Here is a 25,474-nt window from a genome sequence, read left to right on the forward strand (position 1 = left end):
TTCAATGATTAATTCAACCACCTATCAAATTGAATTACCATTAACCAAATAAACCAAAAAAAAAATTCTTTAATCATTAATTCGAATCAATTTTTTGAAAATATTAATTGAACTAAACTTTATTCCTTTATATAAATCATTTTCTATAAAATTAATTATAGTGTATTAAATAATAAAATGATTTACAAGATATCATCAAAACACTGTAAAATAGTTTCCAAAACTATTTTCCGAAAATATAATTCATTTTACGTAAAACAGTTTTCATGTCATTCATTTTACATAAAACAGTTTTAAGTAATCCATTTTACGTAAATATTTCCAAAAAAACTGATTACAATATATCAAACATCAAACAGACCCTTAATGTTTGCATACCATGATCCAAGGAAAACACAAGATAAACAACATAATGAGAGCATAATATAATGGACTAGCAAATAAGCAAATGAGAGCAGTGCAAACAATATTGAATAGAAAAAGGCTAATTTACATTATGGTGCTGATGTAAAGCATGAAACACTGCATATTCTTGGTTTTTGTGCCTAAACAAACAGGTAAATGAAATGAGAAGACAAAAATCGAGGATAAACTAACCAGTTACGCATACGGTGGCTGTCGAATGAGAGATGCGTCACCAATTTGAACCCCAAGAACCAAACATGCCGAAACGAGAAGCTTACTGTAAAACCCACAATGTCTTCAGTAGCAGTCACTTTCTTTCCCTGCTGTATTATTACATCATGTCGCATACCCATCCCCCAACGGCATCTTCAAAACAAATTTACAGTGTATCATACACAAACTGGCAAATGCTAAGCTTACTAATAATGTTCAAAAAACAAACTTACACCTTTCGGCATCTTTAACTAATATAAAATCGTATCGCATCGCTGGATTTGTTACACAGCATTTGATTACATGCTGTTGCTGACCCATGATGCCATGAACCATGAGATTCATTATCGTATAATACAGCAAAGCTGAGTGCCGTGATATACATGGTTAAAGGAAGCGCAGAATTATATCACTTGACAGAATGAGAATGCAGAGGAAAGAATACACCACTGAACACACCACATCCATATATTTCCTATTCAACAGGATGGAGAATTTAAGATATTGGAAGAAAAGAATATTATGAACAAGTATCCGAACAGAAGCGCCATTGCCTGTGCCTTTTCAAGTGTCACTCCAACCATCATCATCATCGTCTTCATCTTCATCACTTCCAGCCAATGCCTATTTCAACAGTATGTGATTTTATGAATTGCATGCATGCATGCTCATAAAATGGAGAGAGAGAGAGCGACAAGAGACAGACAGAAAGGCAAAGGCAAGCACAAACCTGGCGCATTGCATTGGCTTTCTCCAAAATTGCTGCTAATCTTAAGTTGGTTTTAGAACCCTGAATGCTGGGTCGCGTAACCACAGCAGGCTTCAAGTTGAAGGACTAGAAAACAAAATAACAACCCTCAGTCAATCTACATGCAACTTCAACTTTAAGAAACTTCTTTTTGTCTTTCTTTACAAGAAAGGAACGAAATGAATGCTAATGGAGAATTGGATCAAACCTTGGTTCGTATCTGTTCCAGCAATGAGTCCCTTCCATCTACCTTTGGAATGACTGGAGGCTGCATCCGCTCGGTTACCTTCCTCAACTGCACCAAAATTGGAATTGTTACTTACAAAAAAAAAAAGGCAGATTGAAAAGGGAGGAAAGAAAGATGGGCGAAATGAAAGGGTAACTACCTTGCTTTTGTCATGAGCAACAACAGCATCAATGAGAGGATTGCGAGGTCGAGGAAGCTTCACAGTTGGAATCCATTCAAATTTTCATCTTCAACTGGTGATACAGCAAGCATAATTGATGCCATTCTGCTACTCCCTCTGAAGCTGAAAGATCATGCTGCACAGTTGTAATTGACTCTGCAATTTCTACGTCTGCAGAGGCCAAACCATGCTTAACAATGGCATCTGGTATCTGCGATGATTCTCCTTCTGAAACTAGCAAACTTGCAGTGGCTGCTCCTCTACCTTGGTTGGAAACCGTACTACTTTATAGAAAGACATCCACTATCTGGGTTGGTATCTGCCCCTCTCTTAATCGGTGGAGGCACAGAGATATCAGTAAGATACCCCTGTTCTTCCCAGAACTTTTCTCAGGGTGCTGATATGCCCCACCTTCCAAACCTATATCCAGTGCAAATTGGTCTCGAGGATGTGTTTGTTCTCATGCAAAGACACAATAATATGTCTAGAAGTGGTATCAGTAGCTGGAATCAGCAGTGAGTAACTGGATTCTACCCTATCGTCATCCATAGCATTGGAATCATATCCAATGCTTCTATTAGATATTATGGGCAAAGATGGGTTGAGTGTTTTCCACCCAAACAGATATCATTGAATTGGCTATTAGTGTTGCTATCAATTGTTGGCGGGTGGATCGAATAAGGATCAGGGGGCTGCATGCAGTTGGTGGCCAAATGATTAGATGCACAACTAGACCTGTCTTCACCATCCACTACAGCTAAACATCGATTTCTAGGCTGCTCATTTTCTTTCTCTAATGCTGATAAACCTAACTGACTTTTCCATCAGTTCCAATTTGTGATATAATGGTAATGACCCTTGACCCTGTTCGATCAATTCTCTTTGTGAAGCTGGAGAAACATGCTGAATTTCCCTATCCTCCATTGCATTGGAGGAAGCGGGGGCAATGGTGGCATTTCCTCCATGGTAACTTTAGTTGCCTCAGGGAGCATGTCGAAGGCAGGATGAATAGGAGCTGATTTTTCTTGCTTATCTTGCCCTCCTGATAGTTGTAAAAGCTCTAAAGGTTTATTTGGAGAGCCTCCATTGGAATGTGTAACAGAAGTTTGTATCTCGTTGGACAAGAGATTTGAGATACTTGAATTAACTTCAACCATATGCAGGCTGCCCTTATCATGCTGATTTGTAGGAAGTCTGAGGACTGCTTGAAAGAAGTTTCTTTTCTGATAAGTGAGGAGTTGGTGAAGACACCAGATCTGCTCTACTTTCCATCAGTTGACTCAAATATTTTGATTCCGACTCTTGATCGCTCAATTCTAAAGAAGCTGGTTTAGTGGTCAAATGAATGACATTCAAACTATTTTTGGCAGGTTCACCGGAGACAATAGTGAATATCTTCTAAATTGGAAGTTGTGAGAGACTGATTTGCATGAAGTTGAAACTACATCTGCTGGATTTGTTTCTTGTGTCTCCAACTCTACAAGACATCCTTGAGAAATAACCTCATTAGGTTTCAATTTCTTCCAGACATATCTCTGCATCACCAGAAAGAGACTCTTCCAAATACATAAAATTTCCAGCTGTCGGATAAATCGAATTTGAAGTCTGAAATGTAGTACCAACAGCATCATTGAAATCTGCAGAACCACAAGCAGCAGCAGCAGAGACTACAATATTTTCAGCATGAACATTTCCCGTAGCCAGATCATCTAAGCTCACACCATCCTTGATGTCCACACTATCAGAGCAATGAGATGGAAGATAAAAATGAGAGCATCTCCTTCCACTGCATCCACACCGCAGGTAAATTCCCTAGTTTCTTCTGCCTCTGCAGCATCAAACAGTTGATCAACAAGTTGTACCTTTTTATGAAAGGAGCCCCTACCTGGGTCAGCCACAAGTTCAGGATTATCGTGTAATATGTCTGAAATTTCTGTTCACTAAAGCAACGAGACTCTAAATTATCCAGCATTGGAATCATACATTTCAAGTTCTGGCCCGCTTCTAAGGTATCATCATGGCCTTGGAAGCCAAATTTCCATCCTTCATAACATCCGAACCTTCAGGTGGTATTGTAATACCTGAATCTCTTTCTACTTCTGCCAAGTTTGAACAAGGAAGCTGCTCCTCCATTGGTGAAGTAATGGGATACTGCAAATCAATTATTTGGCTGACTGAACTTACATCACAACTTTCTGTAGTACAATTTGCTTTAAGAACTTCATCTAAAGGAACATTTCCATTTCTTTTCAGGAGCAAGCTGTAAAGTGTTGAAAATATGGCAAAGCATCAGAAGAGATATATGCATCACTGTTCTCCCGCTCATACTGGAAGGCTTTCGTCAGTAGAAAGTACAATCAAAGAAATCTCCTGTTTCTCATAAGAACCAGCACCAGTGACTTCCGAAGAACCTGCCAAATATTTCCATCATCACTGTCTGACAAATCAGGATGTGTTTTAACAACATTAGAGGGCAGTTCATCAAGTTGCTTTTCCTGAAACGAAGCTTCCATTGAGTTGGCTAGATTCAACATAACATGTGTGGAATTAATATCTTCATGACATGAACTGGAAGATACTTCTCGATGATCAGGAGGCCCACATTCATTCGGTGACAAAACCTTGTCAGAACTGGAACATTGCATCTCTGAATGTGCAGGAAGCTGGATGGATGATACCTCAACAACCTCTGAAACAAAGTTTTTACAGAAGGGGATACTTCAGATCCTACATCACATCTGACACCATATCATCAGCCAGATTGTCCATGGTATTAGAGTAGGAAATACTTGATTTTCCTTTCTTGAAGGAACTGTTTCCATCATCTGATTCAGAGGAGATCCCAACTAATTGAGAATCTGATGATCGAGCCTGGACATCAGGCTTTCCCTTAGTTACATCCGAACCTGTTTGACATTTTACACCATTTACAGAGCCACTGTCGATATAAGATCTACAATCATGTCTGTATCCTTTCATAGTCCATGGTTGTAAGGGCATCCATGTAACTGTCAACCTCACAGGTCATGTCGTCAGAATGATCCCCATCTGTACTGGATCTTTCTGCCTTCTCCATCTATATTATTTTCTTTTGAACTGTATCTTTATGATGGGGAAGGGGGATTTTATCTGAAAAATTACCTGTTGGCTCAGGCACTTCCATAATCTCTCTGTCAATGACTTCTCCATTCAACTCTTCCATGGAAGGTTTCAGGACCTGTACGGCAGGCAAAGAACTTGAGGTTTCCTTTCCTAGTGAAGAATTTTTCACAAGACTCACTGTATTAGTCTCATGTGTTTCAAGATCCAATTCACTAGAATGATCCGACATCGCATCAGAGGTTGTAGAAAACCAGTGGTTTTGTTAATGGCTTTATGCTCCGGGGAAGAAGTCTCCAAGAATTTCTCCATGTAGCTTTCCAGATTTTGGATCAAGTGAAGATTCTTTCAGTTGTCTTCTTTTTAGTTTTACAAGACAGACGGGTCATTGTATGCATTCTCAATACGCTCCTCCAAAAACAGCTGATGCAATCTGCACAATCAAAAAGCAGTTCAATCCCAAACCATATTAAAACATTAAACATGCATGCTTAATCAATAGAAGAAGCTAAGGCACAAATGCAGAATTGAAAAGACTCACTTGGCATGGGATGCCAGTGCAAATTGTGGTGTTGCTTCATTCCTCCAGCGTGATCCTTTTTTCTGCAAGAAATACAATATAAGAAACTGTATGGACACACGCTTGTATTCCATGTAACGCACCCAGCCAAACATAGAAAGGAAATTGAAAACTGATCACTAAAACAATGATGCACCAAAAAGTTGCCGGAAAACGAATGGAATAAAGATGAGAAGAAAGTTAATCAATAGTTGAATGAATATAATTTGTGGAGGTCACCCCAATACAAAAAGGTGCATCTCAATGGAGTAGGGTGCGAGATATGAAGTGCTGCTTGTTAGAATCAGCCGTGTAGAACTCTTGTTGTTAGGAGTATTTTATGATAAAAAGGGATAAGTCTTGGGAATCTTGGGATAATTCCTTGTTGGGTGTTATTGCGTTTGTTCATGTTCATTCTCATCTTAAGGAAAAATTAGATCTGTGTGCTATATTAAATGCATATTCATGGGATACTCATCTACACAAAAAGGTTATAAATGCTATCACCCGCCTTCTAAAAAAATTATTAGTGCTAATGTTACTATTGTTGAAGGTGACTCCTTTATTTCAGCCTATTTATCTTCAGGGGAGACTTTGATTGAAGATAACAATATGAATACATCTCTCCTTCCTGATTATTTTTTCCAAATCTACATCTTTCCAGTTAACACTTGTTCCTAAGTATGTATAAGCTTGTTCTTAAGGAGTTTTTTTTTAATAAGGGAGTTCTCATTAAAAATCCCCTTCATATCCGTTGAAATACAAGAGAGTATCTCAACGAACATTGGAAGGAGGAAAAGAGTACCTCAATTTATTAAACTCCGCAAAAAAGTACAAGGGTTCAAAGATCCTATCGAGGACTAAACATCCAATCGAGCCTATAAAACTGTAGTCAAACCAGAACCTAGGATACAAAAAGGTTTAATGAATCCTAAATACACCAGAAAGGAAAACTAAAGGCCCGGCTGAGAGTACACCTAAGCTAGACACTGAAACAAACAGGTCAATTATGATGAGAGATATGAACAATCAAAGTAATATTCATTGCAGGTTTATTCAAGGAAGAAGACACCAACTTCTCAACCAGTATAGGTACAATCTCCCATTCGTACTATAGCTTTCTCACCAAAAGTTGTTTCCAAGCAGATTCTCTTACTCAAGCTCTCACTGACCCAAATCACCTCCAAAGTCCAAACAAAATGATAAGCCATTGAACCATAAATGAGAACTCAAACACCAAAGAAGACTCATCCATTGCACTTAGGAAGGGAACAAGAACCTATGTCCTATACTAAACATCCAATATACCTTTACATGTCCTACCAAAACTTATCTCAAAACCATGAAACTTCTCTAATCAATCTCCATACAATACCCATACCAAAAACCCTAAGGCATTAGGTAATGAGAGGTGGAGGATGTTATAAAGGCAGAAATGGCAGCTACTGGAAGAACAGATTATGAGAAACAGTTGACTACCAAGTGGGAAGAAACCGTAGGATATAGATGGGTGTTCTCTATAAAATATAAGGCGCATGACACATTTAAAGGTACAAAACAAGGCTGGTGGCCAAAGGATACACGCAAACCTATGACATTAATTATCGTGACGTTTGCTCCGGTAGCAACAATGACTACAGTAAAAAAATCTTGTCTTTAGCATCTCTTTTTGAGTGGGATGTACAACAGTTCAATGTTAAGAATGTATTCGACCATGGTGATTTGAAGATGAAATTTACGTGGAAGTTCCTCATGGTTGAATCTAAGGGAATGGTGTGTAGATAGAAGAAAGCTCTTTCTGAGCTCAAAGTCTCCACGAGCCCTGGTTTTGGAGGTTTACCAAGTCAATGATCTCATTGGGGCATAAGCAAAGTCAATGTAATCACACCTTTTCTTTAACTTTGTAAAGGTTACAAAACTTTTAGTATATATGGATGCTTTTACTGAAGGAATGAAGAACTTAAATGAATGTCTTTTGAAGGTTATTGACATGAAAGAATTAGGAAAATTGAAATTCTTCCTAGGCATTGAGGTGACACGCTCAAAGCAGGGAATCTTCATCTCTCAATAGAAATATGGCATTGTCAATGGATCATATATGGCCTCCTCTAGTACTCCCCTCACCCAAAAAAAAAAAGCAAAAACAAAAAAGGAATAAAAATAGAGAAAATAACCTCAGTGACCAAAAATCCCATATAATATACGATTTTAACCAACCTTTTCCGGATTTGCCAAAATGACCAACAAAATCGCAATGCGATCGCTAATTCGCAACGCGATCTCCATCATCGCAAATTCGCGTTGCATTTTCGTAATGCGATAGTTGAAAATCGCATTGCGATGATCTACAGTATCGTTGCGATTTTCCCAATTCGCAATGCGAATAAGTAAATCGCAACGCGAATTGGGAAAATCGCAATGCGAATAAGTAAATCGCAACGCGAATTGGGAAAATCGCAATGCGATACTGACTATCGCAATGCGATAATAAAAAATCGCAACGAGATACTTACTTTCGCAACGCGATAATACATAATCGCAATGCGATTTTCAAAGCGCCATTAGTATCCTGGCCAAGTATTTTATTTATTTTTAAATTCCAAACATGAATATTAATATATTGGAACACTGAACTGTCCACAGTATATCCCGTAATCGCAACTCATAACCTAAAACCTAAAATCACAACTCAGTCCCATCTCCATCTCTCACTCTCACCCATCTCCGACGAAATCCGTCCCCATCTCCGGCGAAATCTATCTCCATCTCTCAGAGTCACCCACAATCAGAAATGGAAAATCAACCAAATCAACCAACGAGGGTTAGTTTTTTTAATTATTTTCTTTTTGAAATTTTTGCATTATTATTAGGTTTTTCATATTGAAATTGATGATAAGTTTACTGGTAATTTCAATAATAGATTAACCATTTCACTTAGATTGCTTATTAAATCAACCAAGAATCGCAACGCGAAATGCAAATCGCAACGCGATTTTAGTTTCGCGTTGCGATTCTCTCGTTGCGATAGTCATTTTCGTGTTGCGATTTTCATTTTCAGAAACTATTCTTCTTCTGCAAATTGAAACTTGAATGAATTGCATTACTCCAACCAAAAAACAAAGACAAATACGAAATTCACAGTGTTGCATATTTAAGTTTGAAGAATAAACTACTACTATTTATGTTTATTATTGTTTTTGGTATATCTTCACAGTGTAGTTTTTGGTATATCTAATTTAGTATGTTTATTGTTTTTGTAGAACTTTTATTCAGCTCAATTGACCTTGAGAAATAAAGTCAGCCTGGCCAAAACAATTGCGTCGAAGCTTTCACCTGCACAAAGAAAAATGTTTGAGGATACATGCTTCGGGCCATGGCTGAAAGTACAACATCCCGGTGGAGATGCGATGTTGACACACATGTTTCTTCAAACCATGACTAGCGATCTACCAGAGACTATACAACGTCGTGATGAAGAGATATGGTTTGATTTTCCACCGGCGTATACGTGTTTTGGGCGGGAGGAGTTTTGCTTAATCACCGGTCTACGCTTCGGACACGATGATGTAGGTCGGTACACTAGACACATTACCCGCCCATCATGGCTATCCCGGGTTTTTCCTGAGCTGAAGAGGCCGAGTCTACACGTAGAAGACCTGACAAGATTTTTGAATAATAAAGATGGTTTTACTCGGATGGATGACGTCGACGTTGTCCGAGTATGCCTTCTAATTCTTTTGCATGCCGGCTTTTTAGGCAGAGAGGCCAGACAACCTATTCCAAATGATCTAATCAAATTGGTAGAAGACCTAAATGCGTGGAACATGTTTCCGTGGGGCTCGTATTTATGGAAAGCTACATGGAATAAGTTATCGTCTGCCTTGGATGATCGAAAAAGTTTGCATGGCGATGGTTCCAGATACACTTTGACAAGCTTTATTTGGGCCTTTAAGGTAAGAATTTTTATATGATGTTTCCAAAATTATAAGTAATTATTTAACAATTACTAATGTTTGTTATTATATTGTTTGTAGATTTGGATATTTGAGGCCTTTCCCGCCATGAAGACATATGCAATAAAAACTTCAAATGATATTCCCAGGGCTATTTCCTGGAAGAGGAAACGGACCTTGCAATGGGAAGATTTACTACGGTATACGACAATAAATAATGTAAGTTAACATAAATACTACCATATGTTTATAAACAAGTTATTACTAGTACACGTTTAACTTTGTTTGAGCTTTTATATTGTTAGGAGGCCAACACTCCTCTACAGAGGCTGACACCCACGGAAGCTGAGCTTGCCACTGATTGGTGGCAAGCTAGTAAGCGTTTTTTTGATGGAACGGTTGATGAGCATCCTCCACTTCGGGAGCCATCACCTCGCCCAGAGCCATCATCTGATCGACCCGGCTATACACCTCCACAACGACAGCCATCACCTATTCTGTCACATCATCGAGCCTCTTCTCCACCATCACCGCAAGATAGGCGACCGGCAAAGATGCCACGACGTTTATCTCCTTGTTCTCCACCTCAACGGGATGAGTTAGGGGAGTTACGTGATGAGGTCAATGCCTTGCGTGAGGAGGTCGGTACTTTACGCAAAGAAGATGGTGCATGGCGTGTTGAGGTGTCTACATTACGCGGTGAGGTAGCCGCTCTACGTGAGATGGTAGCATCGTTGCAGAATGAGGTTCATACTCTACGCAACGAGGTAAGTTTAAGATTTTTCATACTCGTAATTCATTCGGTTGCTGCCAATACTGCTAAACTGTTTTTGTTAGTATTTGTTTTTGGTTTTGTTTTTGTCTTTTGGTTGAAGTAATGCAATCCATTCAAGTTTCAATTTGCAGAAGAAGAATAGTTTACTTTCGCAACACGAAAATGACTATCGCAACGCGGAAATGGCTATCGCAATGCGAAATAAAAATCGCAACGACAAAATCGCAATGCGAAATAAAATCGCAACGACAAAATCGCAACGCGAAATGAAAATCGCAATGCGATTTGTGTTTCGCGTTGCGATTTTGTCGTTGCGATTTCATTTCGCGTTGCGATTTTGTCGTTGCGATTTTCATTTCGCATTGCGATAGCCATTTCCGCGTTGCGATAGTCATTTCGCGTTGCGATTTTAAGTTTCGTGTTGCGAAAGTAAACTATTCTTCTTCTGGAAGTTTATATGTTGTCCTTTTAATGTTTATATAAGTGCTTACTTCTGGAATGTTATCTGAGCATTTTGTGAACTATGATAGAATAATGATTTGAGTGAATACAATGCTAGTTTGAAACATATTTGTCTTTGTTTAATATCATGTCTGTTTATTTACTGATTTATGTATTAATTTTTTTTTAGCGGCCGGATAAGGTGGATGCTTTACGTCGGGTTTTCCTTGCACGACGGAGTTCACGCATCAGACGGCGTGGACGTGCTATTACGTCTCCGTTCACCCCAATGGTACGAAGACTCCGCAAGAAGAAGCCCGACTCACCGGTCATCCCTCAAGAGTCCCCTCCAATCGTTCAAGAGGCCCCTATTCTCCCTCAAGATTCCCCCCCCCCACCGTTCAAGAGGCCACTGTCATCGTTGAAGAGGTCCCTCCCACCATTCCAGAGCCCGATTCACATGGGGTAATATATCGAAGTATTGAAAAACCCCCACCGGTTCCGGACATGATGGATGAGAGTTGGCTCTCGTATGAGTTACCGGCTAGTACCCTTCCGGTATCTGAAGTGGAGATGAGACAACTACCGGAAACAATTGTGGATAATAATACCCTTGGGCTAAGACCGCAGTTGATTTTTATCTACATGAGCGGAGCCAAGGGTGTTACACTGACATCAGCAAACTCAACGATGAAATGTTTTTGTTGCTTGATCGGTCTTGGTGGGGTGTGCTATTAGGGGTTGAAGACAGTGGCTATTTGGATGGGGAGGTAAGTCTTATATTTGTCTTATATATGATTTTGATTAATTTGTTTAAAAATTAATGTAATTCACTAATATATGTATTTTTGTAAAACAGCATATCGATGCGTGGGTGTCACGTCTACTAATAATAAGGAAGCTTAGGAAAAATAAAAAAATTCGCTATATACAATAATGCGACGGCTTTTCACGCAGTTCACTTGAAGAATCAACGAGATGAATCATTTTTGTTGGGCAATGGACAAGCTAAACTTTATCCTGCATGGTGGGAGGTCGATAAGGTTAGTGTTTAGTTTTTAAATTTTTTAAAAGTGTTCATAAATAAGTGCGCAAATAAATGAATTATTACTTATGATCGCAGGTGTTATCCCTGTTTTGGAACGTCGTCACTGGCTTCTCGTCCAACTTCAGCTCCCATCCCTGAAGATAATAGTGTATGATAGCATGATCAATTACATATCACTGTCTGATTTGAGAGATATTTTCAAGGGATGGAGCTCTCATTTGGCTAAATTCTTGGATGGGATTAAGTATTGGAGTCATTCTGGACACAAGAAGCCAAAGAAGTTCAATGTCACAGTTGTCAGAGACGAGACCGCGCCACAGCAATCGCCGGGAGCCAGAGGGGATTGTGGTCTTCTCGTATGCCTTTGCTTGGCGCGTTTGACGACGGGAAGCACAGAGTTTTTACCTCCCACCGATAGAGATAGAGCTGCAGTAGGCTTGTGGTTTCGGCATTATATGGCTAGAGCAATATATTCGAGACGCTGCCTACCTGCATCCGCGTTATGAAAGTGTCCATTATTAATTGGTAAGTCAAATGCAAGTTTTGTTAACATATATACTCCTTTTGGTTTGAAAATGTTTGGTTAAGTACCTAGAATTCAATAATTTGCTGTTTGTAGGTTTTAGATGTGTAGGAAGTCTTGTTTGAGCAAATGTTGGTTTCTGCAGGTTAATCCTTAAGTGAGCTGCGTGAAATGGATGTACGGGGTCACAAAGTTGTTGATTCATTGATTCAATAATTGATGAAGAAATAAGAATTATTATTATTTTTGATTGTTTAATTGATTGTAAAAGATGATTTGTAAATGTTGATTTGTTTAATTGATGTGTACATAATTTGTGTTGAAATGTAATTGTTGATTTGTTGATTTTCAATCTGCTTTATGTTGAAGGCAAAACAGGCTATCGCAACGCGAAATGGTTATCGCAACGAGAAAATCGCAATGCGAAATGAAAATCGCAACGTGAAAATCGCAATGCAATTTCATTTCGCATTGCGATTTTCTCGTTGCGATAACCATTTTCGCGTTGCGATAGCCATTTTCGCGTTGCGATAGTCAAATGAATGTCTAATAAGTGAGACAACTGAACAGATCATAGCAATGTTCAAACTCAAGTTAATAGTTGATTTGTTGATTTTCAATCTGCTTTATGTTGAAGGCAAAACAGGCTATCGCAACGCGAAATGGTTATCGCAACGAGAAAATCGCAATGCGAAATGAAAATCGCAACGAGAAAATCGCAATGCGATTTTCATTTCGCATTGCGATTTTCTCGTTGCGATAACTATTTTTGCGTTGCGATAGCCATTTTCGCGTTGCGATAGTCAAATGAATGTCTAATAAGTGATGACAACTGAACAGATCATAGCAATGTTCAAACTCAAGTTACTAATACATGCCTAACTGAAAATGTTAAAAGTGCACACATAAAACACATAATGCAAGTTTTGTTAACATATATACTCTTTTTGGTTTGAAAATGTTTGGTTAAGTACCTAGAATTCAATAATAATTGTTAAAAGTTTATGCATGTTAATCCTCGTTGCCTTTTTCATTTCGCATTGCGATTCTATCGTTGCGATTTGCATTTCGCATTGCGATGGTCAAATGATTGCCTTTCGCAACGCGATTCTGACTTTCGCAACGAGATAATACAGAATCGCAATGCGAGTTTCAAAGTTCGCAACAGGTTTTAGTTTCGCAAGCCAAATTTTTTGTGTATGTATGTATATATACGCAGCAGCAACAACATAACCTAAATCCCTAAATCGCAACTCATTCCATCTCCATCTATCACTCTCTCCGGCGACATCCGTTTCAATATCCAACGACATCCTTCCCCATCCGGCAACAGGTCTTAGTTTCGCATCTCGTTTGTATAGTTACAACCATGAAATCATCTAATGTTGATCATGTTTGGATAGATTTTGTGTTTGGGGGTCATGGGAGAATATTCATGGTGTTTTACAATATATGCCTTACCCATGAATATTCAACTAAAACTGTCATTAAAGAAGTTACTTATGAAACCCTAATGTTACGTGTTTCAAGAAATTGAATTAGAGCCTCTAAGTGGATTTAGGCTATCTTATCAGAGAAATTGTAAAGTTTATTTGTTAACCGACAATGAATATGTTGAACGATTCATGGCTTACATTAATGTTTCAAGTGATGATGTTACATTGTATGTTGTTGAACCTAGAAGTAGTATTGTTGGGTCAGTAGCGGGTAGTAATCAACTAAGTGGGTCTCAAAACCCACAGCCTTTCTCTAATCCAAATCCAAATCAACTTTCAGCACCAAATTCCGGTTTCGTATTGACCAATTAGACGATGATGAGCCAAGAGAAAAAATTGTGAGTACTAGTCAGTATTCGAAATTTGATCTTGGTCAATACCCGGACTTTGATATTGGTCAATACACGGATTTTGATGATGTTTCAGAAGAAGAAACAGACCTGCGTGTAATGATTTTGATATTGGTCAATACCTGAATTTGATGATGAAACACCCGTTGCCGAGGAAGATGTTGTTGATGATAATGAGGAGGAAGTTACGACTGTGAATGAATGTTGAACATCCATTCTGTAATTCATATAATCCTGAAGAAGAAAAAAGAAGAAGAAAAAGTCACCGAAGAAAAGAAAATGCCACGGGAGTATAACTGGAATATGCCAGAATTACTTCAGTTACCGGAAGAAGAGTTGGCAAAGAAAGCAGTTGATTGTTACACAAAAGTTATTCGTATCAAGAAAGATGATTGTTTTGATACAAAGGAAGACTTGAAAATAGCTTTGTATACGAAATGTGTGGAAGATGGCTATCAACTAAAAGTTAACAAATCAAGCAAAGATCGTTTCGAAACAAGGTGTACGATTGACAAAAACTGTACGTGGCGTATGATTGCAAAGAGGATAAAAGATTGCGCAATGTTTCAAGTTAGGACTTTTATTGATAAACATACATGTTCAAGAACCCAAGTTTTTCCTCACCATAGACAGGCAAACAAAAAAGTGTTGGGTAGTTTTCTGGCTGAGTTAATGTTTTTGAATGGCAGGGTATATCGGGGACATGAAATTATGACTAACATGAATGTTCGGTTCAAGATTAGTATATCATATTCTCAAGCTTGGAGAGCCAAATGTTATGCCTTGGAATTGTTGAGGGGGTCGCCAGAAGCATCGTTTGCCCAACTGCCGGCTTATTGTCACAATTTAAAGCTGAAAAATCCTGGTCGGTAACTCATATCAAAACAGATAGAGATGGACGCTTTGAGTTGCTGTTTATCGCCATTGGTGCTGCGGTTAGTAAATCAATAATTCTGTTGACTCATTTCTGTTAGTTACATGCATTTCACATTTAAATGATTATATTCTTGTGTATATTATTTTGTAGATTCGTTCGTTTATTACTTGCATGCGCCCAGTTATTATAGTTGACGGAGCACATTTGAAAGGTCGATACCTTGGAGTAAACTTATTAGCAGTAGCCATGGATGCTAACAATGGGATATTGCCAATAGCTTACGGGGTGGCAAATCTGAAACCTCTGATTCATGGACATGGTTTATGGGGCATCTTAGGGATTGCATAGGTTCTATTAGCAATCTGACAATCATATCCGATAGGGCAAACTCAATTGACAACGCTGTTAGAAGGTGTTTCCCAGATGCTTTTCATGGACTTTGTGGTGTTCATTTGTATAGAAATCTAAAATCAATGTCTGCTGGTATAAAAAAGCACAAATGGACATACTGGAAGGTTGTAAAGGCTTATCGGGAAGTGGATTTCAATAAGCATATAAACTGTTTAAGACGTGTTTTGCCTCAGTGTGCTCAAACACTAGAAGATGTCGGGTTTGAAAGATGGTCAAGAGTACATCAACTTGGAGCAAGATATGGTTTCATGACGTCTAATAGTGCATAATCAATTAACGCTCTAAGTCGTCATTCCCGGAAATTACCCATTACTATGTTAATGGAGTTTTTTCGAGCCTCTATTCAACAGTGGTACTACAAGAAAAGAAACCATGTAGGTATTATTTCTTTGAATTCGTAACTTATCATATATTTTACTAAATATTATTTATTTAAATTTACAGGAACATTGGAACATCGTGTTACACCATGGACTGAAAAAAAGATAACGAAACGTGTTGTGAAGTCAACGTCATGGAGAGTTGAACCATGTTCAAACACTTTGTTTGAAGTACTGGATAATAAATTAAATGGGCTTGTCGATCTAAATGCAAGGACGTGTAGTTGTATGAAATGGAAAACATCTGGTTATCCATGTGGCCATGTTATAAAAGTTGCTCTTCATCTAAACCAAGATGATTCAAGCACATACGCTATGGATTGCTACACTACAGAAGTATATCGACAGACTTATGCCGAGATTGTCTACCCTATTTCACATCCTTCTGAGTGGGACATACCAGATGACTTACAAACAGTTTTGCCACCAGCCATGGACAGAAGGCTACCTGACCGACCAAAAAGTCACGATCGTATACCGTCTAAGGGTGAAGAGAAGAAGAGATCGACATGTAGTCGGTGCAAGGAAAGTGGTCATACAAGGTTGACATGTGGATCACCAGTGCCATCACAATCATCTTTTCCTCTACCAAAATATGGATCATAATCAAAATCCAAAGCTCATATGGTGTCAAGAAAAAGGCAATCAAAATCGCAATCATCTTTAAAATCCCAATCACAACTGGCTTCACCTTTTGGGACTGTTAACTTAGGTGATTTTTAAATGCAAACGTGTATTATGTAGATTTTATGTGTGAACTTTTAACATTTTCAGTTAGGCATGTATTAGTAACTTGAGTTTGAAAATTGCTATGATCTGTTCCAGTTGTTATCACTTAATAGGTAATCATCTTAATGTACATCGCAACGCGGAAATTACTATCGCAATGCGAAATTAAAATCGCAACGAGAGAATCGCAATGCGAAATGAAAATCGCAACGCTAATTTCGCAATGCGAAATGAAAATCGCAACGAGTGATTCGCAATCCGAAATGAAAATCGCAACACAATTTAATTTCGCGTTGCGATTTTCATTTTCGCGTTGCGATTTTCATTTCGCATTGCGATAGTACTTTTTGCCTTCAACATAATGCAGATTGAAATCAACAAAATCAACCATTACATTTCAATCAATTAAACAAACACAAATAAGAATTATGTTAACATCAATTAAACAAATCAACTTTTACAAATCACCTTTTACAAATCAATTAAACAATCAAAAAATAAGCAATAATTATTAGAGAAAATAACACTTCTACTATTGAATCAACTTTTGCAGCCATATATCATTTTCACGCAGCTCACTTCTGAGATTAACCTGCATAAACCAAACATTTGCTCAAACAACACTTTCTACACATCTAAAACCTACAAACAGCAAATTATTGAATTCTAGGTAATTAACCGAACATTTTCAAACCACAAGCCTATAAACATACCAATTGTTTATAGACATTTTTATAACGCGGATGCAGGTAGGCAACGTCTCGTATATATCGATCTAGCCATATAATGTCGAAACCACAAGCCTACTGCAGCTCTATCTATATCGGTGGGAGGTAGATACTTTATACTTCCTGTGATCAAACGGTCCAACGCCAAGCATACGAGAGGACCACAATCCCCTCTGGGTCCTTTCGTTTGTTGTGGTGCGCTCTCGTCTATGCTAACTGTAATATTGAGCTTCTTTGGCTTCTTGTTTCCAGAACGAGTACAATAATTTATCGCATCCAAGTATTTTGCCAAATAAGAGCTTCATCCCTTTATAATATCTCTTAAATCAGCCAATGATATGTAATTTATCATGCTGTCATATACTATTGCCTTAAGGGATGGGATCTGAAGCTCGACGAGAAGCCAATGGTTACATTCCAAAACAGGGATAAACACCTGCAATCATAAGTAATAATTCATTTATTTGCGCACTTATTTATGAATACTTTTAAACTCAATCTAAAATAAACACTAACCTTATCGACCTCCCACCATGCAGAATAAAGTTTAGCTTGTCCATTGCCCGACGTAAATGATTCATCTCGTTGATTCTTCAAGTGAACGGCGTTAAAAGACGTCGGCATAATTATATACCGTGTATTTCTTTTATTTTCTTTAAGTTTCTTAATTATTAGAAGACGTGACACCCAAGCATCGATATGTTGTTTTACAAAAAAATACATATATTAGTAACTTACATAAATTTACAAAAAAATAATCAAATGAAAATATAAGAAAAATATAAGACTTACCCCTCCATCGAAATAGCCATTGTCTTCGACCCCTAATAATATGCCCCACCAAGACCGATCAAGCAACAAATAGATATCATCATTGAGCTTGCATATGTCAGTGAAACACCCCTGGCTTCGCTCATGTAGATAAAAATCAACTACGGTCTTAGCCCAAAGGGTGTTATCCAGAATTGTGTCCGGTAGTTGTTTCCTCTCCTCTTCAGATACTGGTATGGTACTGGCCGGTAACTCATACGAGAGCTAACTTGAATCCATCATGTCCGACACGTCAGAGGGTTTCTCAAGAATCCTACATATGACGCCATGTGAATCGGGCTCTTGAATGGTGGGAGGGACCTCTTCAACGATGACAGTGGCCTCTTGAACGGTGGGAGGGGACTCTCGAGGAATGATAGGGGCCTCTTCAACGATAGGAGTGGACTCTTGAGGGATGATAGGCGAGTCGGGCTTCTTCTTGCGGTGTCTTCGCACTATTGGGGTATACGGAGACTTAATAGCACGTGCACGCCGTCTAATGCGTGAACTCTGTCGTGCAAGAAAAACCCGACGTAAAGCATCCACCTTATCGGTCCGCTAAATAAAAATACAAATATCAGTAAATAAACAGACATGATATTTAAACAGTGAAAACAAAGATAAATATATTTCAAACTTTTAACCAAAAGACAAAACAAAGACAAATACTAACTTCACAGTGTTAAAGTAAAAAGTTTAGCAGTTTTGGCAGCAACCAAATAAATTTACTAAGCAATCTAAGTGAAATGGTTAATTTAAGTGAAATTACGAGTAAATTTATCATTAAGTTAAATATGAAAAAACTTAAACTTACCTCGTTGCGTAGAGTATGAACCTCATTCTGCAACGATACTACCATCTCACGTAGAGCGGCAACCTCACCACGTAAAGTAGACACCTCCACACGCCATGCACCATCGTTATCGCGTAAAGTACCGATCTCCTCACGCAAGGCATTTACCTCATCACGTAACTCCCTTGACTCATCCCGTGGAGGTGGAGAACAGGGAGATAGAAGTCGTGACATCTTTGTCGGTCGCCTATCATGAGGTGATGGTGGAGAAGAGACTCGATGATGTGACGGGATAGGTGATGGCTCTCGTTGTAGAGGTGTATAGTCGGGTCGATCAAGTGATGACTCTGGGTGAGGTGATGGCTCTCGAAGTGGAGGAAGTGGAGGCTGCTCATCATTCGTGCCATCAAAAAAACGCTGACTAGCTTGCCACCAATCAGTGGCAAGCTCAGCCTCCGTGGTGTCAATCTCATTAATGGAGTGTTGGCCTCCTAAAATATAAAAAACTAAAACAAAGTTAAACGTCTACTATTAATAACTTGTTTATATATAATAGTATTTGTGTTAACTTACATTATTTATTGTCGCATATGGTATTAAGTCTTCCCAATCCAACATACGTTTCCTATTCCAGGAAATAGCCCTAGGAATATCATCTGAGGATTTTAATGCATATGTCCGCATGCTGGGGAAAGCCTGACAAAGTGTATTTCGACCCATCGCCCCGCAAACTTTTGCGGTCATCAAAGGCAAACGACAACTTAGTCCAGGTAGCTTTCCATATATACGAACCCCACGGAAACAGATTCCATGCATTTAGGTCCTCTACCAATAATATTAGCTCCTGAGGAATAGGTTGTCTGGCCTCTCTGTCTAAAAAACCGGCATACAAAAGTAGTAGAAAGCATACTCGGACAACATCGACATCATTCATCCGAGTAAAACCATCTTTCTTATTAAACAATTTCTTCATGTCGTCGACGTGTAAGTTCGGCTTCTCTATTGACTCATCAGGAAAAACCCTGGATAACCATGATGGGCGGGTGATATGACGAGTGTACCGGCCTACATCATCGTGTCCGAATCGTAGACCAGTGATTAAGCAGAACTCCTTCCGCCCAAAACAAGTATACGCCGGTAGAAAATGAAACCATATCTCTTCCTCACCACGTTGTATACTGTCGGGTAGATCGCTAGTCATGGTCTGAAGCCACAAATGGGTCAAACTAGCATCTCCACCCGGATACTGTACTCTCAGCCATGGCCCGAAGCAGGTTTCTTCAAACAATTTTCTTTGTGCAAGTGAAAGCTTCGAAGCAATTGTAGTGGCTAGGCTAACTTTATTCCTTAATGTCAATGAAGCCGAAAAAAATTTCTACAAAAAACAATAAACATACCAAGTTAGATATACCAAAATTACACTGTCAAGATATACCAAAAACAAAACAATAAACATAAATAGTAGTTATTCTTGAAACTAAAATTTGCAACACTGTTTTTGTCTTTTGGTTGAAAAGAAAATCGCAACGAGATAATGAGAATCGCAACGCGGAAATGACTATCGCAACGCGGAAATGACTATCGCAACGCGAAATGACTATCGCGACCAGACAATCGCAACGAGATAATGAGAATCGCAACGCGGAAATGACTTCGCGTTGCGATTTTTATTTCGCGTTGCGATAGTTATTTCCGCGTTGCGATTTTCATTCTCGAAACTATTCTTCTTCTGCATTACATCAACCAAAAGACAAAGCAAAGACAAATACTAACTTCACAGGCTAAACAGTTTAGCAGTATTGGCAGCAATCGAATGAATTTAATAAGAAATCTAAGTGAAATGGTTAATCTATTATTGAAATTACCAGTAAACTTATCATCAATCTCAATATGAAAAACCTAAAATAATGCAAAAATTTTAAAATAAAAATAAAAAAACTAACCCTCGGAGGTTGATTTTCTATTTCTGAATGATTGTGAGGGATTTTTGACTGTGAATGGTTGTGAGGGATTTCGCCGGCGATGGGGACGGAAATCTTCGGAGATGGGGACGGATTTCGCCGTAGAGAGTAAGAGATGGAGATGAGACTGAGTGTTGTGTTTTTGGGTTTGAGGTTATGAGTTGCGATTACTGTAGACGGTTCAGTTTCCGATTTATTAAGAAAAAATTTGTGTTTGGAATTTGAAAAAAAAAATACGCGTTAATACGAATGGCGCTATGTAAATCGCGTTGCGAAAGTCAGAATCGCGTTGCAAAAGTCAGTATCTCGTTGCGATTTTGTATTATCGCATTGCGATAGTAAGTATCGCATTGCGATAGTCAGTATCGCATTGCGATTTTCCCAATTCGCGTTGCGATTTACTTATTCGCATTGCGAATTGGGAAAATCGCAACGACATTGTATACCATCGCAACGCGATTTCCAACTATCGCAACGCGAAATGCAACGCGAATTTGCGATAATGGAGATCGCGTTGCGAATTAGCGATTGTATTGCGATTTTGTTGATCATTTTGGCAAATCCGGAAAAAGTTGGTTAAAATCGTATATTATATGAGATTTTTGGTCACTGAAGTTATTTTCTCATAAAAATATGACTCAAATTTCTTGTTTTATTACTATTTTTAAATTTTTTCATACCTTCACTTTGCGGGCTTTCTTCTCCCTCTGACCTTCTATTGGTTCAATTCCAGGGAAAGTTGTTTCTACTTTAAAGAATGATGGATCACTGTAACGCTTTAAACATGCCCCAGCACCCGCAACATCAAATCTGGAAGAAAATATTAGAATATTCATCAGTTGAATGGAATTTCCTTTCAAAAAAATTTACCATACTTGAGACCTAAGAGGAAATCTTACTTGTCCAAAAGGAATAACCGTGGAGGGCCCCGACATTCCTCATAAGAATCCAGCACACAACAAGGTAAGTCCCCACTACTGATCAGATTATGTCTAGTCTGCAGATTAGGGTGCCAGTAAACACCTACAAAAGATAATACATTTATCGAACAGTTTAGCAGATTGCACCTTGTGCATGAAAACTTCAATGTTCTACTTCAGAACTAATAAAAATCATTAATCAAATGCAATGATCACTGTTCCTATTCATTCTTCTTGCATATCAAACATGTGTTTATGGGAGCACAAACATCCATGCATACATCTCATGAAAAATTGTGGTTGGACAATGTCATGAAAAAGTACATCTTTGGGTTTTCCATTAGATAAACAAACCTTCCTTTTCCTGTAGATGGTGATCACAAATGGAAAATGAAACTCGTAATAGTTTTTTTTTTATAAGAATTGAAGGCCTCTTTAAAATCCCCCTTCTTGATTAAAGGAGTTTATAGAGAAGCTCCTTAATCAGCGGAAACTCGTAATAGTTATGTCCATAATATAAGAAAACCATAATATAAGAACCAGAGTACCAGACACTCAACCCCTTGAAACTAAGGTCACGTTTTTCAGAAAGTATAGATAGTATATTGCCAATAAGGCAACCATAGACAAAAGATATAAAAGCATAAGAAACCAACACATGCCAAAGTGTCCCATTGAAATAAGAAATGACAACAGAAACCATGAAAAATAGTAAAATAGTGAATAAAAACACCTTTTAAAGACATTTACATAAATATAATAGCATGATCATGTAAAAATGAGTTGTTGAATGTAACCTTCATTAGTAAAGAACAATGAATGATCGGTTTGTGATAAAATGGCTTTTCAAAGAAGGGAACTCTGCCTCAAGCTGTCGGACTCGAACCATTAGACCATGTCCCCTTGCAGCAGTTGACATTACCTCTCATGCAAGTCATGGAATATCTCAGCAGCAAACCTTTATCAATCATGAGGAAAAGAAATTTAAAACCAGGCGAGTGGAAAGCTAAAAAAAAACTTCAAATTTGCTACCAAAGTTCAGCAACTCAAATATAAATTCATGTTAAATGTGGCACTCACTAACTCATACAGTCAATCCAGGTCTATAGATAAATCCTCATGATGCAATATTGCAACTCATATCATGGAAGTGTTTCTTTTAATAAATAAAAGTTGGTATACATTAATTAAAATAGAATTCTGAATTACAACTTCTAAATCAGTGATGCCAGAGCACAATTACCACAAACCAGAAAACGTTGAACATAACAAAACCAACGCTTTTGGGCGAAAAATGGTGACATAATCAGGTAAGAAAATTTCAAGCACGTCTAGGATTCAAATAGCTGAAAATAATTTCCAGTTCAGTATTATTGAGAAAACTTTTTAAAAGATTCTGGTTATTTCTACCTGGACCTCAAAGCAAAGAAATTTGGAATTAAAAAAAAAAAAAAAGAACTGACCAACCAAGAAAATTTAACCAACCTGAAATTAAAAGCTAAGCAAATATATAAGATGCTATAAATAAAAAATCTCAGTTTGCAAACAAAAACAAAAAATGATAACTGGAATTCATTTCTTTAACTGTAAAGAATCTGGAAGGCAGACTGGAGAAAGGTATTCATAGGGGTCCAAAAAGTTTTTTTTTGGGTTCTTTACATTGGGTTGATTAATATAAACATTATAAATATTTATAATAAAAAATCATCCTTTCCTTCAATATTAATTTATTTGTTTACTTTATTGAATACAATTTGCTTATCACTGACCAGTCTTCAACTCTATCAGAAAGATTACTGTTAACAGAAACTGAATTCATGCAAAAAGGGGTAAATTTTCATCCCTATTTATATATAGATATATACATATATGCACTATTTAACTCATAAACCTTGTATATAGCTGGTTTAGAGCAATAATAATTTGTTGGTCCATCAAACACTAGCTATAAGGGGAAAATAGAATTGCAATGGAATAAAATATAATCACTTTACAGAACTTGAATCATAGAATCAAAAAGTTGAAGATACAAAACAAGCTCATATTAAAGCGTGAAATTGGAGCGTGTTAATGAAATTATAGTATCTATAGATGTTTAAAGAGGAAATTTGAACATCCTTGCCAAGATCAAGACCAGATCCGCAAGAACACCCAAATCTATGAGTTGCATGTTATGCATATGATTAAATCAAATCCTCTTATTATTAACAATTGTAATGCCTGTGTATTTTCTAGGAAATTGAATTGCAAAATGATAACATGTACCGTCGGGAAAAGGAAATCAGCTCCTAAACCGCAAAATTCAAAGTAAAAACTAAAGCTAAAACCAAAAAGAGCCCCCCACCGCCCAAAAATTTTTTTTAAAAAAGAGAGAAACTGACTCGGCAAGGTCACCGAGCTGGCGCAAAACACCAACAAGGCCAGCCATGGCGACGCCTTCAAGTAGAGCCTCCGGATCATCCTTTTCGGAAGCTCTATATAGCTCCGGATCGGCCAAGTTATAGTCATTCCTTATCTGGTACCTCGGCAACGGCATTTCTCTCCTCTGTTACGCCGAAAGAACAAAGAAGGTTTAAATCTCTCTGTCTATAGAAAAAATAATCAAAATTTCTATTGATATTTGAGCATTCATTCAGTGATTTTATGGTCGATGCAACTTGTTGGCTCTGAATTTTGTTTTTTTTTCTTTTTTGAAAAACTGGCTCTGAATTTTGGAAGACAGAAAAAGGGGGATGGAGAGATTTAGGGTTCGTGCTTTCACGATTTTTGGGACATTTTTCGACTGAGACACGTGGCTAATTTTTTTATACCTAATATTCAAGTCCCCAAAAATTCGGTTACCCGGTTATAAACCCCTAATATTTGTACTGTATGTCATTCAGATGAAATTGCATTAGTAATATATAATACACTACCCATGAACAAAAATTATACATTGCATGTATAATTTGACTTGATATCGATTTAAAAAGGTTTTATCTAATATAAAATTTGACTCGATTTTAAGATAAAAATCGCATCTTATCTTATATGATATATTTTGGTAAATTATATCGTTCTCTACTGAACTTTATTTTTTCCATTTTGCTCACCCATTTTTAATTTTTCTATTTACTCACTGAACTTTGACATTACGCCTGTTTTGGTCACCCCGTCATTAAATAATTAACGGCGTTATAACATGACACACGACATCCAAAAAACGTCGTTTTTAAAAAAACTAAATTTATATCAAAATAACGTTGTTTTGCGTCTATATAAAAATCCAAAATTTTCTTCATTTTCCTTCTTTTATTCTCTTTTTTTTATCTCTTTCATTTTCTCTTAACATGGAATAACTTGTTCGTCACGGCAGACCACCACACCGACAACTGTAGGCCGTCGTTGACAGCTGCCAATAAGCTCCAAAATTTTCCATCAAACTCATTTTTTCATCTTGAAAGCAAATCTAATGTCAATTTAATCTAAAAATCGCTTAAATTCCTTGAATCTAGCGTTGAATCTTTTGATTTTTTTTGTTTTTATTACTCACCACCAACTTATTTCATTCTCATTTTGAAAATCATCTCTAACCTTTAAACCCCACAAACCTCATCAGAGTTGCAGTACCCACAAATTCCCCCACCCCACGTTCTTTCGAGAGAACCCAAAAATTATAACTGCTAATTTTTCCCTTTTCTTTTAATTTTTGAGTAATAATTTCACTTCTTTTTATCATATTTTAGATTGTTGAAGCTAAAGCTTTGGGAAGAAGATAGTGGTTGAGGACATTGCGGACGCACCACCATTACTCCACTTTCACTACCATTTGTTGAAGCTTTTGAAAAGTTTGCAGGGGAAAGGTAATA

General features: G+C 37.7%; 1 pseudogene; it reads right to left on the reverse strand.

The window, feature by feature from the left end:
• Positions 1-1,155: 1,155 nt before the first annotated feature.
• On the reverse strand, positions 1,156-24,382 carry LOC120152727 (annotated as a pseudogene).
• Between the last annotated feature and the right edge of the window lie 1,092 nt (positions 24,383-25,474).

This window comes from Hibiscus syriacus, unplaced genomic scaffold (assembly GCF_006381635.1).
Source record: "Hibiscus syriacus cultivar Baekdansim isolate YM2019G1 unplaced genomic scaffold, ASM638163v2 tig00111095_pilon, whole genome shotgun sequence".
Taxonomy (NCBI): domain Eukaryota; kingdom Viridiplantae; phylum Streptophyta; class Magnoliopsida; order Malvales; family Malvaceae; genus Hibiscus; species Hibiscus syriacus.